This window comes from Loxodonta africana, chromosome 14 (genome assembly GCF_030014295.1).
Source record: "Loxodonta africana isolate mLoxAfr1 chromosome 14, mLoxAfr1.hap2, whole genome shotgun sequence".
NCBI lineage: Eukaryota > Metazoa > Chordata > Mammalia > Proboscidea > Elephantidae > Loxodonta > Loxodonta africana.
In genome coordinates, this window is record NC_087355.1 from 79,195,606 (window position 1) to 79,216,049 (window position 20,444).

A 20,444-nucleotide genomic window follows, 5' to 3' on the forward strand; every position below is an offset into this window, starting at 1 on the left:
TTCCGTGATTTTCATTCTATAAACTTAAGTTTTCACTCCTGTTTGTTTGTCCACTTGAATTACTGTGGATCAAATCACAACAGGATCCTAAGAACAGCCCTTTTAAGATGGATAACCCGCTTCCTGAATTAATCACCAAATGATAAAAAGGCAGAGAGCCCCTCTGGTTCCATAAAACATTTCATCATGGGTAGCTATCTGGCTGATAGCAGAAGACAACAATAAGAACAAGGAAAGCACCTCTGGGAACATCCATTTTGTTAAGAAAGGCCCTAAAGGTGGCCCTTTTTAAGTGAATAGGAGCCAGTGTCTCTTAGACCTTTGATAATGCATGCTCCACGGGAGAGCTATGAAGGTCAAATAAGTCAGGAAAGCAGAACCCCCTGCAAGAAAATTCTCCTTGCCTTTGCTGCTTCTAAACACTTCAGCAACTCATTCAGCCAGCTGCTCCAACTTTCCAAATCAAAGAATCTTACAGTTGGAAAAATTAATACTGACAGAGTACTTCTGCGTGGTCTTAACAGAGATGCCAGGGATTAGAGGCAGGAGGAGAAAGGCTTAAAACACCTTCCAGCAAACTTGGATTTCTAAGCGAACCGGTTGGGTTACCTCTGTTTTCAAAACACCTTTAAGATTACTATCGAACAAATATTATTCAGCCATAAAGAGAAATGGATGGACCTTGAAAACATTATGCTAAGTGAAGTAAGTCAATCACAAGGACAAATATTATGTGATTTTACTCATGTGAAATATCTACAACAGGCGTATTGAATGTATAGAGACCAAAGTTTATTAGTGATTACCAGGGGCAGAAGGGAGAGGGACAAGGGGAGTCACTGTTTACAAAGCACCGAGTTTCTGTTCATGGTGACAGAAAATTCAGCAATGGATTATCAGTGACGGTTACAAAACATGATTAATGAAACTCATGTCCCTAACCTAACGTTCAACTGGCAAATACTGTGTTACATGTATTTTTACAATAACAACCAAAAAAAAAATTACCATTGAACTTCACTTCCTCTACTTTCATGCCACATGACTCTGCACACCTACTTTACCCTCTTGTTTCCTAGAAGATGGGATTATCGTTTACCACACATATTTACCGGGCAGCTACTTGGCTCACGTAAAAACCAAAACCAAACCAAACCCGTTGCCATGGAGTCGATTCCAACTCATAGCAACCCTACAGGACAGAGTAGAACTGCCTCAAAGACTTGCCAAGGACCACCCTGTGGGTTCGAACCGCAGAACTTTTGGTTAGCAGCCATAGCACTTAACTACTATGCCACCAGGGTTTCCAAGTAGTGCCAGGCAATGAAGAGCCCGAGAGGTATGGATGTGTGAGGACTAAGCCAGGGAACAGGGTAAAGCACCTGTGCTCAAAAGGCAGGTAATAAATGTTATCTCTTTCCCTTTGTTTTTCTTTCCCTTTAGGGATTAGTAACACCAAGGAGACCTGCTCAACTTCTCTAAAATTGAGAGCAACTTTCATGCCAAAAGCTCCAAAAGCAAAGTTTTATTTTTTTTCCAACTAGTTTGTTTTTAATTGAAAAATGCTATGTATTTATATTTAAAAATTCAAAAAAAATAAAGGATATACAGTTGAAGATCTTCTATCCATCCTGGATCCAGAATCCCCTAGGCTTTTCCAAAAAGTAAACAGTACCCCCCACCCACCTGCCTCGCACGCTTTTTTGGGTGTCCTTCCAGGAGTAGTTTATGCATATTCAAGCATGTATATGTATATGTTTGGGGTGGGAAAATGTATATGCAGTTACGAAAAAAAAAAAAAACCCAAGCCCACTATCGTCAAGCCAATTCCAACTCATGGTGACCCCCTGTGTTACACAGTAGAAAAGCTCCATAGGGTTTTCTCAGCTCTAATCTTCATGGAAGCAGAATGCCATTCCTTTCTCCTGCAAGCAGCTGGATGGATTCGAACTGCCAACCTTTAGGTCAGCAGCCCATCGCAAACCACTTGCACTACCTTATAGCATACCACATACACATCTCTGCATATTGCTTTTGTTTTTACTTAAGACTGTATTTTAGATATCATTTCTTCATAAAAGTACGACTTACTCTTTTACATCGTAGCATCATATTCTACTGTAAAAAAAAGTACACGATAATTCAATTATTCCTCTATTGACAGACATTAAGTTGCTTCCAGGATCTTGGTATTAAAAACAATGCTGCAATGAACATAACTTACATTAGGCACATTTTCACACACATCTTTAACACAGATAGGGTTTACAGGCTAAAGCCCCTGAGGTGGAACAGCAGTCAAGGGGTAAGTGCACTTAAAACGTTGGTTGGCTGTTGCTGGGTCCCAGTTGAGTAGACAGCGCTCAATTGCCCTTCAAGGTGGGTGTAGTAATTTTCACTCCAACCAATAGTGTAATGAGAATCCCTGTTTCTCTTCCCACATTTACAAAAGATTTCTTGTTTGTTTTAACACAAGGAAAAGAGAGCAGAGCTCCACTCTTACTCCATTGTCTCCTCTTGCCTCTGTGATATCACACGTGACACCACTAACTACTTTCTGAAAATTCCACCTATGGAAGCACAACCCAGAGATCATAACTGAGAGCAGGATGTCAGAGCCAGTGGTGCACTGCAGTGCTCATCCTGGCTCACAAAAGCTGAATGTATCTTGTCCCAACTCTGCCTTCAGTGACTTCTGTGCCATTATGCTGATAGCTTGAAATTGGTCATGCGTGGGAGTATTTACACCACAGAAATCAGTAAACACTACAAATCAGGGCTTGTTCTTATTCTCCCAGATAGCAGTTAAATATATACCAGCTCATCAATGCATACTACAGTAGAAACCGAGGCTCTGCCACCCTTCTCTGGATATTTCAGCAACAATCTTGATGCTGAATTGGTCACAAGTTCTTAGAATCTACTTATTATGTCTTCAAACACTGCCTTTCCCCACTCCCTCTAGGTATATGGAGTACCCTCTCATTCTCTCCTCTATGTCTCTTTTCTGTTCTTTCATATTTCCATCTCTTTATGGTTTGGTGTTAAATTCTTGGTGATTTCCCATAATGCAGTAATTCTAAGCTAGACTAGACAAACCCATTTCCATCAAGTTGATTCCAACTCATAGTGACCCTGTAAGAACAGAGTAGAACTGCCCCATGGGGTTTCCAAGGCTATAATCTTTACAGGAGCAGACTGCTACATCTTTCTCCTGTGAAGCTGCTGGTGGGTTTGAACTGCTGACCTTTTTGTTAGCAGCTGAGCACTTAACCACTGCACTATACCCAGGCTCCTAGAGCAGACAGCCTGGGGCTAAATCCTAGCACCATCATATACCAGCCATGTGACCTTGGTCAAATGACTTAACCCCTTATGCCTTAGTTTTCTCTTCTATAAAATATGGATAATAATGTTTTCCTCAAAAATTTGTTCTTAGGAATACATGAGCTAATGCAATAAACTACAAAGAACCGTGTCTGGCATATACCAAACCAAACCAAACCCACTGCCGGTGAGTCGATTTTGACTCATAGCAACCCTATAGGACAGAGTAGAACTGCCCCGTAGAGTTTCCAAGCAGCACCTGGCAGATTTGAACTGCTGACCTTTTGGTTAGCAGCGGTAGCACTTAACCACTACACCACCAGGGTTTCCTGGCACATACTAAGCACTTAATAAATGTTAACTGTTATTATTATCTTCCAGTTCACTAGTTCTCTCTTCAGCCATATCTACTCTGTCATTTAACCTTTTCCTGGAGCCTCTGAGGCTGGATGAACCCCCGAAACTACTGCCCTGAGATAATCATTAAGCCTTAAACTGAAACCATCCCCTGAAGTCATCTCTAAACCAAACAGTAGTTTAGCTTAATTGCAATAGGATGTCCACCTTGAGCACTGTGTTCCTTTAAAGAATCATCTATATGAAGTCAAATTGACAGCAGCAACTTGAAAGTTTAGATGAGAAACTTAAGGGCAGTGAGTTGGTGGTGTGATGGTGAAACAGTTCAGAAAAGGGTATCAAGAAAGGTAGCAAAACTTGAAGAATGTAACCAATGTCGGTGAATTGTACTACAGAAATGGTTGAATTGACGTATGCTTAGTTGTATATATCTTCACACACGCACAAAAAAAAAAAAAAAACGAACTTAGCTCCTACGCCCTAGGGCCAACATGTGGGTGTAAAAGGCCCTTGAGCTCACATTTAACCATTTGGCTTAGATTCCTCTCCTTATTTTTGGCACTTGGGGATTTCCCTTTCTTATGAGCTCATCTCTTCAATCTAAGTCAACTTCTATGTTAATACCAGGAAGGATCCACGCAAATCATTTGGCCAGAAGTATTCCATGGTCACCAAATCTAATATAGCCACTTACCCACACGAGTTCTGTCCATATTAAAAATGAATCTTACTCATGGGTTACATTATAAAGTCAGCATATAATAGGAAAATTGAAGAGTCAATATTCCCCTTGAAAGTCCCATGAACAGGTCTCAAACTGGAGACTGGAGACTAACGAGCTATCTCCTGTTAACTCCAACAGCCAGTTTTTCTTCAGCATTGGATTAGGTTTCTTAGGCTGGGCACCAGATTAAATAGCAGGCTTGGATTTAGGGGCCATACTGTATGATAATTAATACCACTAAATATAAGAAACACATTCAGTGGTGCAAGATGCTGACACTCTAAAAAGCCATGAGAATGAAGACCTACTGAAGAAACAGCAAGTTCACGTCGCCCATTCATGCTCGCTTCAAGACAGTGCCCACCAGGTAGAATGACAGGACCATCCATGTTCTTTAAAGTATTATTTTTATCTCTACTTTGTTCTGTTGGACAAGTTAAAAGCATGAACCTATGATGATAGAAGTCAGAAGAGAGGTCACCTACAGGCATAGTGGAGCCCTGGTGCCACAGTGGTTAAGAGCTTGGCTCCTAACCAAAAGGTTGGCAGTTCGCACCACCAGCCACTCCTTGGAAAGCCTACTGGGCAGTTTTACTCTGTCCTATAGGGTCACTATGAGTTGGAATCCAAGGCAACAAGTTTGGTTTGGTTTTTGAATGAGAGTAGTAGTGACGGTGAAAGGGTATGTGGGACTGTCCTAAGGGGATGGAAACACTGTATATCTTGATCTTTAGGGTGGTTAGATGAATGTAAAGTATTAAAAATTCATTGAGCTGTACAATTAGAATATGTGCGTTTTTGACCAGTGATTCTTTAGAAGAATACTGATCAAAAGGGGGAAAAAAGGCAGAACAGAATTTACAATTCTCATCAAGTCCAGACTTCCTGGAGCCACTGAAACTGGATCAACCCCTGAAATTATTGCCCTAAGATAGTCTTTAAATCTTAAACTTTAACCAAAAATATCCCCTGAAATCTTCTTAACACCAAACAATAAAATAGTTTAGCTTAATTAGTAAAGTATGTTTGCCTTGAGCACTGTGCTCTTTTAAATAACTATCAATATGGGATCAAATTGGCAAATAGCAACTCAAAAGGTTAGATAGAAAGCTTGGGGTGCAGTGAGTTTATGTTAATGGTGGAGGAACAATGCAGAAAAGAAGGGTGAGAATAGCTGCACAACTCGAATAATGCAATCAATGTCACTGAATTGCACATGTAGAAACTATTGAATTGGTGTATGTTTTGTTGTGTATATTCTTGACAATAAAAAAAAAATATGCACACACACAAAAGGATCAAAAGCTCTCCCAAAAAAAAAAGATTTGTGCATTTTATGGTATATAAATTATACCTCAAAATATAATTCAAAGCACACATAGGAGTGACTGCTACATAACATTCTGCCAAGTGGTCTCCACTCTATGGCTAAGCCTCTCCAGAGGGTGGGCAGTCAAATGGAGGGCAGTGATTAGATCAAGAAAGCATAGGAAAAGAGGGAGCAGGCAAAGGGGTGTCCTGTTGGGGACAGAGGACACCCAAAGTCAAGGAGTTGATGGCTGTCCATGAGAAGCCTTACAGGGGAGACAGGATTGCGGTGGGTAAGAGCACTAGCTCCAGGGCCAGACTGCCTGGGTGCGAATTCTGACTCTATCCATTGCTAGTGGAGTGACTTTGGGCAAGTTACCTCCCTTCTTTGAACTTCAACTTTGAAGGGTTGCTGTGAAGCTTAAAAGAATAATTCAGGTTTACCTTAGCACAGAGTCTAGCATATAGTAACTATTCATAAATATGACTATCATTATTACTAATGACAGGAGACAGAAAATGTTTTCCTCCCTCCAAAGTTACAGTTCTTATTTAAATTAATAATTTTTTTTTTTTAACCTTATAGGATCTCAGTAAGTATTCACGGAATGAAGAATACATGGATTCTGACCGCAACAGAGGTAGAAGCTCATTCGTTCTAAAAGACTAAAATTCGCCTCCCTGCTATTACCACCCAGCACTTTGATTTTCCTTCATAGTGAAGTGGTTAAGATCACAGGCTCTGGAGCCAGACAGCCGTGGTCAAATCTCGGCCCTGGTACTTACCAACTTGGTAACCTTGGACGAGTTACTCAACCTCCAGGCCTCAGTTTCTTCTCCTGTAAAAGAAAAGTGAGAATTAAGATGAAGGAAGTTCTCACTACCAGCTGCAGTCAATTCCGACTCATGGCAACCCACGTGTGTCAGGGCGGAACTGTGTGCTCCGTAGAGTTTTCAGTGGCTGATTTTTTAGAAGTCAATCTCCAGGCCTTTCTCCCGAGGTGCCTCTGGGTGGACTCAAACTGCCAACCTTTTAGCAAGCTGTAGAGCGTGTGAGCCATTTGCACCACCCAGGAACCCCAGCACATACTAAGCTCCCAGTAAAATCCTAAAAAAAAAAAAAAAAAAATCCTAGCCACTGTTATTTCTTCATCTACCAGAGACATAGTCTGGGGACAACAGACCGTTATAGTTTACAGAGCATGGCGCACCAACATTTTTCTAATTTAATGCTCACAGTAGTCTTGTGTGTTATGAAGGAAGAGATGGAGATTCAGAGAAGTTAACTTGCTAAAGGCTGCAGAGTGAGTAAAGACCAAAGCTTCAAACCAAACTCCCGTGACTTAGGGACAGTTTGGCTGGACTACATTTTCCGAGACACAGAAGAGGGGTCAGGCTGTCCTTTCAGATTCAGAGCGCTGAAAAGGGAATGCTAGAACCCAGCAACGCACTCAGCTCACTTGAGTCTGAACTGGTCTTCCTCATTCTGCCCCTGAACCACTTCCTGTCTTGGGTTTCTCCATTACTGGGAAAGGAAAACACGCGCACAGACACCTGTCTTGTCACCCTCAAAATCTCTTACACCGACATAAGCTTACGAATCAGAGAGTCTTAGTAAAACCAAAGTCAAACAACATCTCATTTCAGTGCGTTCATCAGCGTTTAGCGCGAAGATCGGAGCCAAGTCTACAGTGTCTAGACGCACTGATTACTGCACAGCGAAGGAGCAGAATGCCTTTTTCTTGGGCTTTATTTTGATTAAATCTTTAGTTGCCTAAGTTTTTTCTCTTTGCTTTCAATCGGCTGGACGGCAACGGGATTTCGGTTTTCATCAGGTGCTGAAATGACTGGAAGCCACTTCACCAATATCATTTTACTCACAGAAGATTGGGGGCCATGCTTAATTGTCATGAGGGAACACTATCTGCTGATCACTCCAGCCACTTCTAATGCTCTGGCCAGCTCCCCTTTCATTCCCAGGACAGATTTTCTTTCTGCTGTTGCCGCAGCACGTTGTGGCTTAAAATTCCCTCTTAAATAATCACAGAACTGTCCAGGGGCCAAGAAAGAGAGGATTTAATTTAAGTACCATTTAAGCACACTCGGAAGCCATGTCCTCAAATGTGTGCAACACGCACATAAGCTGCTCGAGCACCTGCACACACACGACTCGTGATTACAGCTCTCCTGATTTACTGCGTCTTCTGGTTCCATAAAGCACGGTTTTTCTTTCTGATTCTTTGATCAGATTCACCAAATAGAAAATAGGGACAAATGGTTAACTTGGGAAAAGTTGTAGGGCCCTGGGCAAAAGTCCTAGAAATTAAAACAAACACGCTCACCCATTCCCACAAAACGTTTATCTTGTTTTGAAAAACACCCAGAGGGAATTGATCACTGCCCCACTAGAGACAAACATAAGAGATGGGGAGTAAGTCGCTCTGGTAGAAGGAAAAGAGGGCATCTCTCAACAAGGGCAGCTTCTTCACTTCCAAGGTCCAGGCAGAGAGACCCTGGACTACCTGGACAGGTTGGATCTTGTCTCCCCTTGAGGCTCACACCCTTGGCTTCAACCCCTCAGTCTCCCAGAGCTGTGTGACTTTTGGCAAGTCACTGAACTTCTCTCCGCTCTAGCAGCCTCCTCTGTAAAGTGAGGACACTCATTTATTCAAGAGGTATCTCGTGATCACCTGTTACATGCCAGGCACTGTGGTCAGGGAGATAATTCCATGAACTAAACCTTCCCAGGTGCCCAAGAGCTCTCAGAAATTAGTGGGGTCAATGGCAAGCAAACAGGTAATTACAATTAAGTACAATTGACTAAGTGTTACAACAGGGGTGAGAACAGGTGCTGGGGGTCACAGAACTGGGTACCCAATTAACTCAGCAGGAATGGGGAGTGACAGATGTAAGAAATGCTCCCCCAAGGAGGTAACACCTAGGCTGAGAACTAAAAGACAAGTTGATCCAGCCCAGACAGGTGGGGTTCCCAGTAGAAGTAACAGCATGCAAAGGCTGACAGGTTAGATTGTTTGGTTCACATGGAGGGTCAAGCACAAGATCTGTGAAGAGAGCTGAGGCTGGATAAATAAGCAGGTGGCCTTGCCAGGGCTGTCATAAAGCACAAGGCCAGGTGACCTCTTTTGAGTCTTCTGAGAGCCGGGGTCCCACTGCTTCAGACAGTCTTTGCCAGCATGCTGATGATCCTGAGCCCTCTCCAGGTCGCCAGGGTAGTCCCATTCACCATAAGTGGGCCTTCCTCCTTCCTCATTTCTTTTCCCCTCGGGGGTAACTGGGCAGTGACTCAAGAAGGGAGCTGTCCTCTTTGTCAGCTGGTTCTAAAAAAGCACCCAGGGCTCATTTACACAATTCAGTCTTCTCACCAACCCCCTTTCCCAACCCAGCCCCTGGCCTAACAGAAGACACTACTGGAATGATCTCCCTCATCTGTCTCTCCAGAAGACTTAAAGTTACCTCAGGGCTGACGCTGAGTTTTTGTCATTCCAGGGTCCCCAGCACTTGGCACTAAGCCTGACGCATAGTAGGTCCTCAAAAACGCATGCAGAGCTGAACAGATTTTCTCTCTCTTCAAAAGCCAGAGCCCACTAATGGAGCAGCTGTTTGAGGCCAGAGGAGGCGGGGTACCCAGACCCTATTAATTCACCCTTTTCCTCCAGGAGATTCCATGAGAGTCCAGGAGCTCCGTAAAGCCCAGTCTGAAAACTAACAACCAGTTTAGCCTGTCCCTTTATTATACATAAGAAACTCAGAGCCAAAAGAAATGACTTACCCAAGGTCTTAGCAAATGTGATATAATGTTTTCAGAGGGGGCGCAGAGTTGATTAAATGGAACACTGGGCGGTTACCCATACCATAAACATTGTTTATTTTAGAGCAAAACCTAATGTTAGCAGGCTGAGTGGACACTTTCCTTTATCTGGTCACCAAATGATACCACCTAGGCTTTTCTAGCAAAGACTAAACGTTCCCATTGCAGCGAATCTAATGAAGATGACCAGGGTTTTTTTTAGGGACTGAATATATTTTTGATTACGCATCATTTTTTAAGTTTATTACGCATTATATTGGAAACCCTGGTAGCGTAGTGGTTAAGTGCTACGGCTGCTAACTAAAAGACTGGCAGTTCAAATCCAACAGATGCTCCTTGCAAACACTATGGGGCAGTTCTACTCTGTCCTATAGGGTCACTATAAGTCGGAATAGACTCAATGCGAATGAGTTTTATGTGTTATGTTAAAGAGGCTATGAGGATTTTTTATAAGTTGAGCTTATCAAGTCACTTAATCCCTTCCTGTTTTTTTAATGTTTCGATATTAAACAACTTTACAATCGTATCAAAGACAATTTTTAAAGAAGACATTTCTAACCATAATTCTCTACCAAAAGAATTTTTCACAATGCTTTGTCTTCTTAAACTTTTATTCAGTTTCTGTACTGCACATGTATTAAAAGGAATTAGCTTTAGTGTAAAACTTCCTTAAATACAGTCCTCATAAAACAAACAAAACCTCTTACTGCCCATGTCATCATGTTTCTGATAAACACCACAAAGCAAAACTTAGACTAAAATTAAGTGCACCTGGAAATTCTGGTTTTGAGCCATTTAGGGCAGTATTTTTTAGCCTGTTTCATTCAGTAAGGAGCCCTGGTTGCACAACGGTTAGAGAGCTTGGCTGCAAACCATAAGGATCAGTGGTTCAAACCCACCAGTCTCCTCCTCTGGAGAAAGATGTGGCAGTCTGTTTCTGTGAAGATTTACAGCCTTGGAAACCCTATTGGACAGTTGTACTCTGTCGTATAGGGTCGACCGCTTTGAGTCAGAATTGACTCCAAAACAGTGGGTTTGGTTTTGGTTTGGTTTTCATTCAATAATTGTGCTCACACTTCAAACATCCCAGTTAACAGGCGAAGGAAAAGAGGTATTTTACTTATTCCACCTGGCATAGCAAACTCTACTCTGGGAATTCTCAATAGCTGCTGTCATGGAGGAAACCCTGGTGGTGCAGTGGTTAAGTGCTATGCTGCCAACCAAAGGGTCGGCAGTTCGAGTCCACCAGGCGCTCCCTGGAAACTCTATGGGGCCGTTCTACACTGTCCTAGAGGGTCGCTATGAGTCGGAATCGACTCGACAGCACTGGGTTTGGTTTGGTTGGTTGGCTGTCATGGATTGAATTGTGTTTCCAAAAAAAGATACGTGGAAGTCCTAACCCCTACACTAGGTAAATGTGACCTTGTTTGGGGAAATAAAACTGTGCTTTGCAGATGTTATCAGCTAACAGTCCTAAAGGAGTAACGCATGTTGTAATTCTAATCCATTTTGAGTGATGTCTTACAAAACAGAAGGACAGGCATGGAAAGACAGTCAGGTACAAGGGAAGACAGCATGTGAGGATCCACCTACAAGCCAAGAAACGCCTGGGGCTGCCAGAACCTGCAGGAGACAAGAAAGAATCTTCTAGAGCCTACTGTGAGAGAGATCATATAACCCTGCCAACTGCCTGAATTCGGACTCCTAGTCTCCTGAACTATCAGAAAATAAACGTTCTTTAAAACCACCCACTTTGTGGTATTTTTTAAGGCAGCCCTGGCAATCTAAGACAGGTTGCTTATTGTTGAAAAGTTAAAGTCAATATATTTTTTCTGCAAGTGAAATGACACCTCAAACAGTCTAGCACAGTGGTTCTCAACCCTCACTTGACCAGGGTTCCTCGGGGGGGGCGGAATAAAACACAGCTGCCTGGTCTCAATCCAGCGCAATTAAAACAGGCGAGGGGTGGGGGGCGGGGGGGACGGGAAGCTGACACCCCAGGCAGCATGAGTTTCCAAAGCTCGCCAGGTGATTTTAATGTGCAGATGGCACTGAGAAGCATCAGGCTAAAATAACTCATTATTCAAAGGAAGCTCAAGGGAAATCTTGTCTGGAAATGAAGAACTCCTTTGTAATTAAATAAAATAGCAAATGTAAAAAGTGTCTGTCACCCAGAAGACACTTAAGAAACGTTAATTAAGCAAAAAATATATATAATGCAAATAATTACCCCTACCCCTTGGTGAATTCATCTTGTAATTTTATTGGCTTGTTTATCACTTGTTTTTTTTAAAACCAGGATTCCTCCTATCCCTGTTAATAAAATTATACCCATAATCCTGTACACTTCCAAGAGCTCTGCAATATTTCCAACAACCCTTAGTCATTTACTTAATAAAATTTTCCCCCTGAACAGCGGCTAATATAGACTAAGCACTCAATAAATGTTAACTATTAATAATTATCATTGTTCAGAATTATTTTAATTCATAATTCACCTAAATTAAGCTTAAATTTATTTTATACTACTAGGAGGTCTTGTTGTTTAGGTGCCATTGAGTCAGTTCCAACTCATAGCGACCCTATTATGCACAACAGAACGAAACACTGCCGGTCCTGCGCCATCTTTACAATTGTTGTTATGCTTGAGCCCATTGTCGCAGCCACTGTGTCAATCCATCTCGTTGAGGGTCTTCCTCTTTTTTGCTTATCCTCTAAGGAGGACTTAGCAATAGTTTAAGAAGTTATTAGGCCAATCTTTAACCAATTTGCGAAAGTATACTTTATGGAACCAATTATTTTTATAATTTTATGAAAAAACTATGAAATGTGATCACCGTAAGTGTGGCTTTGAATCCACCCCGTTCAAAGGGGTCCTGTGAAAACTACTTGTTAATGCTCAGCAGTTTCCATAGTAACATGGAAATACTACAATTACAATTAGTTAAAAATGGTCTCTCAATCCAACTTCCTTCCCCACAACTGCCTCCCTGAGCCTGAATTAGAAAGTGTTACTGACATCTGTTTATATTACCCCTCAGTTCTGAGAAGCCAAAAATCGATTTGAAAAAACTACGATTTCTTAATTAAAATGTGGAGGGTTTTATTAAGAACTTGTCCAAACATCTTGTTGCCGTACTTGGATGAATTACTGTGGTCCTGCTCATCTTCTCACCTGCAGGGCCAACCATGGGAGGAATTTAGCAGGTGTATTTTTATGGGGGATTCCAAGTTTTTAGGAAACCCTGGTAGCGCAGTGGTTAAGTGCAATGGATGCCAAAAAAAATGACGGCAGTGGGTTTTTATGGGAGATTCACACTCCTTTATCAGTGGACCTTCTACAGCTCTCACACCTGAGCCTTGCAAGACTCCTTTATGCCTTCCAGCTCCAAAATCTTGCCATTTCATATTTTAGATCAACCAGACTGAAAAACACACATCCAAAAAAAGTCACGATGTGTACTTTTCTCTATGTGTGTTGTTGCTGTTGCCGTTGCTGTTGTTGGTAGGTGCGTGCCATCGACATTGATAATTTCAACGAACTGAAGAAAAAAATTCAAGCCTCGACTTGCAATAGTGGAGGATTCTACAGGGAAAATATTAAATGACACAGGAAGCATCAAAAGAAGATGAAAGGAATACACGGGTCACTATACCAAAAAGAACCGGTCAATGTTCAATCACTTCAGGAGGCAGCATATGATCAGGAACCGATGGTACTGAAAGAAGAAATCCAAGACGCACTGAAGGCATTGGTGACAAACAAGGCTCAAGGAATTGACAGGATACCAACTGAGATGTTTCAACAAACCGATGCAGCACTGGAAGTGTTCACCCGTCTATGCCAAGAAATTTGGAAGACAGCTACCTGGCCAACCAACTGGAAGAGATCCATATTTATGCCTATTTCCAAGAAAGGCGATCCAACTGACTGTGGAAATTACTGAACAATATCATTAATATTGTGTTCATATCTTATATGTTAATAAGCTTAAAAATGATCATGCCTGAGCCATTGGCTAGTCAATAGCTTGTTTCACTCAATAAGAATGTAATGTTGACTTTCACATACCAGGTGGTTTCAAAGGTGTAAGAGAGATAGAGGGCGATGAGGACACAGTCCCCATCTTCCAGGATCTCCTTCTTGGGGGATAGGGGAGACTCGTACATTGGCTGTTGCAACACCATGTGATTGATATGGCTCTTACAAGGATAACTACAGGCTGACCAAAACCCAAAACCAAACCTGTTCCCATTCAGTCAGTTCCAACTCATAGCGATCCTATAGGACAGAGTAGAACTGCTCCATATGGTTTCCAAGGAGCAGCTAGCGGATTCAAACTGCTGATCTTTTGGTCAGCAGCCAAACACTTAACCACTGCACCACAGGGTGACACGAAACACAAAGGAAAGGATCACAGAGGCAGCCTTAAATATTTGACTTACGTGGGAATTAGAAATTAGGAGACAAATGTTGTTAGTTGCTGTGGAGTCAATTCTGACCCCTGGTAACCCCATGTGTTACACAGCAGTAGAACTGCTTCACAGGGTTTTCCAAAGTAGATCACCAAGACTGTCCTCCCAGGTGCCTTTGGATGGGTTCAGACTACCAAGCTTTTGGCTACTGGTCAAACACTTAACCATTTGTGCCGCCCAGGGACTCCAGGTAACAAATGTTGTTGTTGGGTGCCATCAAGTTGATTCTGACTCATAGCTACCCCATGTGACAGAGTAGAACTGCCCCATAGGGTTTTCAAGGCTGTCATCTATATAGAAATAGATCACAGGTCTTTCTCGTGAAGAGACGCTGGGTGCCAACCTTTCCATTAGCAGCCAAGCCCTTAACTATTGTCCTACCAGGGCTCCTTAATAAAAAAAAAAAAAAAAAAAAAAAACCATTGCCTTCAAGTCGATTCTGACTTATAGCGACCCTACAGGACAGAGTAAAACTACCCCAGTGGGTTTCAAAGGAGCAGCTGGAGGATTCAAACTGCTGACTTTTGATTAGCAGCCAAAGGCTTAACCACTGCACCACCGGTTGTGCACAGAGATGCTGAGATAACTACTGCAGTTCTCATCACTCATGCTCATCTCTTAATCCCATCACCTATACCTGACACTTCATCAGACACCATTGTGTATTATCACCTCACATTTTTGTCTGGACTCTGTCAATGAGACTGGAAGCATCCTGAAGGTGGACACCGTGTATTATTAGTAACAGAAGTATTAATTTGAGTGTCGTATAGTGTGTTGTATGAATTTAAACCCAAATCAAACCCACTGCCCATCAAGTCATTCCGACTCATAGCAACCCTATAGCACTGAGCAGAACTGCCCCATAGGATTTCCAAGGATGTAAATCTTTACAGAAGCAGATTCCCACATCTTTCTCCCAAAGAGTGGCTGGTAGGTTCGAACCTCCGATCTCTCGGTTAGCAGCTGAGAGCGTAACCAACTGCACCACCAGAGCTCCTCTGTATGAGTGTAGACACCCATGTTCCCTGAGTATCAAAACCTCTTTTTCTAACTCATGCTTCTATTTAATATTCTGGTCGCCCAAGCACTAAATTACCAGTGTAAGATAGTTGTGTAGAAGGCCTCACACAAGAGATTCCAATTTGTCTTGGTTGATTTGGATTGCTGTTGGAAAATCCGCAATGTCTGAAACCCCCATTGTAGCAGATCTGCATAGACTCCCTGGAGACTGGGGCCTCACGAGACTGTGGGCGCCATCTCCCTGGGCATGTTCCAGAATCCACAAAGAACCAAAGAGACAGCCTGGAAAATAAATGCATTTGGAGGAACCCTGCCCCACGCTGGAGTTCTCTAAAGTGTTTTGTGATCAATTCAAATGTGTCCTTTGATATGAACCAGGATTTCTATGGCTCTAACAACATGTATTATTATTGTCTGCCAAGTACCCGTGCAGGGGAGAGGGTGGGTTGATACCCTTCGAAAGGCATTCCCAGCTACTTAACTTCCTAATCAGAACTACTGCTAATTGGCTCTGAAGCTCTTTTTCTTATCTGACAACAGGACACACTGCCTTTCGGAGTCTTGCTTTTATCTGCAAAACCAGTCGTATGCCTAATTCCCAAGAATGTATTTCAAAGTATTAAGAATTATCTACGAAGCTTCTGTGCATGCAGGTGCACACACATGCATATTTTTTAAAAATACGCCACTTTCTACAATCCTAATGCCAGGACTCAATGAAAATGGAAGACTGAAGAAGATATGACACGTTTGAATTGTGGTGTTGCCAAAGAATATTGAATATACACCATGGGCTGCCAGAAGAACACACAAATCTGTCTTGGAAGTACACCCAGAATGCTCCTTAGAAGTGAGGACAGCAAGACTTTGTCTCACTTACTTTGGACACATTATCAGTAGGGATCAATCCCTGAAGGAGGACATCATGCTTGGTAAAGTAGAGGGTCATCAAAAAAGAGGAAGACTCTCAACAAGACGGACTGACACAATGCCTGCAACGATGGACTCAAACATACCTACTATTTTAAGGATGGCACAGGACGGGTCAATGTTTCGTTGTCATACACGGGGTCGCTATGAGTCAGAGCTGACTCAACAGCGCTTAACAACAATACCAGGACTCTACAAAGTACTTCTGCCTTTCAATGCATGCTCGCCACCAAGATGCAAACCTTGCGCACCAAGAAAATAAGATCCTTCACGCCCCTCTTCTGATTTTAGGGTCTACCACAATTTTATAAAAATTCTCTGGCATAGGCTTTTGTTTTTGTTTTCTTTTTCTAAAAACGCAGCCAAGGTTAACTTCAAATACTTTGCTATCCTAACATTTGAAGAAATAAAGACTACTGATGCCTAATTCTACTCACATACTATCTCCCCTGAGACTGTAACTTTTTAAATTGAAGGGCTAGCAGATGGGAACCTCCTCTATAAAGAAAAGCAGAACAGAGCCGAAGCTCACTTTTCTCCAGAACCAGAAATCTGGGGAGACACTACCATCTAAAAGAGAATGGGCAGTTCTCCTTCAAGGACAACCTACAGCAGTCGAGTCTACTAATGACCGTTTCCCTTTAAATTCCCTCTCTGCTAGGACCATGGACCCTTTTCAGGGATCAAATTCTGAAGCATGATAAAATCCAAACACAGTGTCTACGTTCTGCCTAGTCATTCTCCTTGCATCAGGCGTGTTTTACCTTTTTCCATAGTATCACGATCTACTGCTCATATATCAAAAAAAAAAAAAAAAAGGTGTTTTAATGAAACTGTAGTACTTGTAACTCTGACCAGGGATAAATTTGCTTTTCACTCTAAGAAATCTCAGATGGGGGGGTGTGTGGACCAACTGCACACCCGCTACTCTCCAGTCAATTTCAACTCACAGCGGCCCTATAGGACCGTATAGAACTGCCCCACAGAGTTTCCATGACTGCAAATCTTTACAGAAGCAGACCGCCAGACCTTTCTCCCACTGATCGGCTGGTGGGTTCGAGCAGCCGACCTTTACGATTAGCAGCCAAGCGCTTTAACTACTGTGCCACCGAGGCTCCTTTTACCAACTACATAGTAGATGCTTAATATATTGAATGAATAGGCTTTTTGAAGCCTTAATTATCTGTGTAGCTCATAATATTTATTATGTGTACATTAGTAAGTGATCTTTCTTTTCTAAGAAAATCCAGTTCAATATACCAATGATTCAATGAGCATAAGAAGAGGGGGAGGGGAGGTGAAGGAAAGAGGAAAGGAATTAACTGCACTGAATTAACTGCAGAAATCCTGGTGGCATAGTGGTTAAGAGCTACGGCTGCTAACCAGAAGGTCGGCAGTTCAAATCCACCAGGTGCTCCTTGGAAACTCTATGGGGCAGTTCTACTCTGTTCTATAGGGTTTCAACAAGTCAGAATCGACTCAACGGCAACGGGTAATAGCCAGAGTGTGCCACATCCCTTATACTACCTCAGTTAACCTTAGCCCTTTCAAGTTTAGCCCCACCCTCTTTAAAGCAGAGAGATGCTCACTACCAGACCAGCAAGATAAAGAGGGTGTGCTGAGCATAAGCAAGTTTCTGAAATAATAGCAAACCCATTATCCAGTACTTTCTCGATGTAGGGATGTGTTGCCTTTAAAGATATGCCAGTATTACATAAAAACCAAAACCCACCGCTGTCAAGTCAATCCCGACTCATGGCGACCCTATACATAGCAAAGGTAATTAATTTCACTTAACTGTACTCTTAAAAATGGTTAAAATGGCAACTTTTTTTGTAATACATCTTACTGCAATAAAATAATTAATATATATATATACACGTGTGTATGTATATATACATATCAGTATGTGCTGGAAAAAAATGACATTCATAAGGGTACAGAATATTAACAGAGTTGATCCTATGGAAAGAGACGAACTTCCCGGGGTTAGGCAGTAGGACCACTGCAGAGTTAGGCCTGCAAGCACGTTTCCTGACTTATAACTACCGAGAGCCAATATTTAGCTTCAGCCATTTCCAAACGTCTTCACCTGGTTAGCTGCTTCAAACTGTGAGGTCTCGTGTAGGTGCACTTCCTTCAGGAAGCCTTCAGTCTAGATGAGAGCCCCTGCTCTGTACCCCTCACCCCTGTGCATCCCCTAATCTGAGTTCTCCGCACACGATCCCAGAAGGTGCCATCGCTCATTCACCTAGCTTCTCCGCTGGACTCTGAGTAACTTGAGTGCACCTTCCTCTTTGTGTGCCTGGCACAAATGAAGCCACATCTACACGAAAACTGAGGGTAGTGAACAGAGTGACCAACTAGTCCCAACCTGCCTGGGAATTTCCTGGTTTTAGCAATGAAAGCCCAGTGTCCCAGGAAACCCCTCAGTCCTGGGTAAAGCAGGATGGTTAGTTACTTGAGTGATGGACTCCAACAAGGACAGACACCTTGCTCACAATTTCCCCTCCTCTAACTACCCTCATAGCTATGAGTTGCAAATCAACTCAATGGCAACAGATTAACCACCAGCAGGTCTACAGTGGTGCAACGATTAGTGCACCCAGCTGCTAATCTAAAGGTTGGGCGTTCGAGTCCACCCAGTGGCACCTCAGAAGAAAAGCCTGGCAATCTACTTTAGAAAGATCACAGCCATTGAAAACTGTATGGAGCACAATTCTACTCTGAAGTACACGAGCTTGCCATGAGTCAGAGCCAACTCTGTAGCAATGGGTTTGGTTTTTTTGGGACCACCCTCGGACACAAAGGCTAGGCTCCAGAGCCCCATCTCTGTTAACATGGCTGCTGTAGCTCAGCACTGTCCAGTAGAACTTCCTGCAGTCACAGAGTTGGTCTACATCTGCGCCACCTCATACAGCAACACAAGCCACTGTGGCTGTTGAGCACTGAATTCTGGGAGTGAGAATGAGGAGCTCAACTTTTTTCTTTTACTGAATTTTAATTAATTTAAATTTAAATAGCCATACATAGCTCGTAGCTGCCATAGTGAGCAGTTCAACTCCAGTTTTACATGCAGTATGTGGAGTTAGGGTCTTTGGAGGCCACCACTGTTTTCAGAAATGAGCTTTGGAGTCAGACTTTGGCTCAAATCCTGACTCAGCCATTTACTATTGTGTCATTTAACTTGTCTGTGTGGTTTTTCATTGGTAATCCTTACAAGTATGCTGTAAGACAATGTTCGGAAAGTGGCTAGCCCATAGTAGAACTTCAGGAAATAGGATTTCCCTTGTTAGGTGCCAAGGACTCACAGTGACCTCATGTGACAAGAGCAGAACTGCCTCACAGGGTTTTCTAAGCTGTAATCTTTACCTGGAAACCCTGGTGATGTAGTGGTTAAGAGCTACAGCTGCTAATCAAAATGTCGGCAGTTCCCCTTCACTAGGCGCTCCTTGGAAACTCTATGGGGCAGTTCTACTTTGTCCTATAGGACAGCTACTATGAGTAGAAATCAACTCAACAGTAACCGGTAATCTTCACCTGTTGGTGCAATGGTCTGAACCCACCAGTTGTTCAGTGGGAGAAAGATGTGGCAGTCTGCTTCTGCAAAGATTTACGGCCTTGGAAACCCTATAGGACAGGGTCATTATGAGTCTGAATCAACTGGAGGGCACTGACTTTGTTTCCCTTCTTTTTTCATTTACTGCAGTAGACTGCCAGCCAGGTCTTTCTCTCGCAGAGCAGCAAGGTGGGTTGGAACCGCCAACCTTTCAGCCAAGTGCTTCACCATCGCACCACCAGCGCTCCTCAGGATTTGCCTAGAAGTAGCTAAATCAAATTTATGTAAAACTGCTAGAAAAAATCTGATTCTGAACCAAAATCACTGGGATTAAAAAAAAAAAGTGAAGGAATGAGCATCACTTTGATCAAATCTCCAAAATTCTGTTGGTTTTAAATTCTTACTCTAAACGGCCAAGACTGTCTCGCTGCGCTCATCATGCCTTGATTTCTCTCCCCAGGCTTGCTGCCGGCGGTCTCCTAGTCCCTCATAAGGTACCTCGAGCCACAGGCAGAGGAGAGATACACTGTGCCAGGTCACCCTAAGCATTGCCCTACACAGCCCCAAGGGGAAGGGTCCAGGCCTGTTAGAGGGCAGACAGGCGGAAGGGTCCAGAGAAGCCCAGCGCCACAGCGCCTCCGCGTGCTCACGTGTGCCCCTCCCTCCTCTGCCCACAACTAGGGGCGGCACGGGGCGCCCGGGGGGACGCCCAGGGAGTGTGGGGCACAGGGGCAGCGTGGGGGGCGCGGGAGACGGCCCGCGCGCACTGGGTGCGTCCTGCGCAGCGCCAAGCCTTGAGCGTTTGTGGAGGGCACGCCACTTGCTCTCCAACCCGCGGCTCTCTGGGGTCGGAAGTAGCCAAGAGAAGCTGTGCACCTCCCTGCGACGGATTCTCTCCAGAACTTCCTCCT

General features: G+C 43.1%; 1 protein-coding gene across 7 annotated transcripts in view; it reads right to left on the reverse strand.

Annotated features, from left to right (window-relative positions):
• Positions 1-20,444, reverse strand: part of CYRIB (CYFIP related Rac1 interactor B) — a 181,156-nt gene that overhangs the window by 113,625 nt on the left and 47,087 nt on the right. For 6 of the 7 annotated variants that reach the window (XM_064268092.1, XM_064268096.1, XM_010588491.3 and 3 more), the window contains exon 2: positions 6,503-6,555. The gene's annotated coding sequence lies outside the window, so the exon portion shown is untranslated. Of the gene's footprint in view, positions 1-6,502; positions 6,556-20,444 lie in introns of those variants that run through there. The other variant, XM_064268098.1, reaches the window with a different exon arrangement.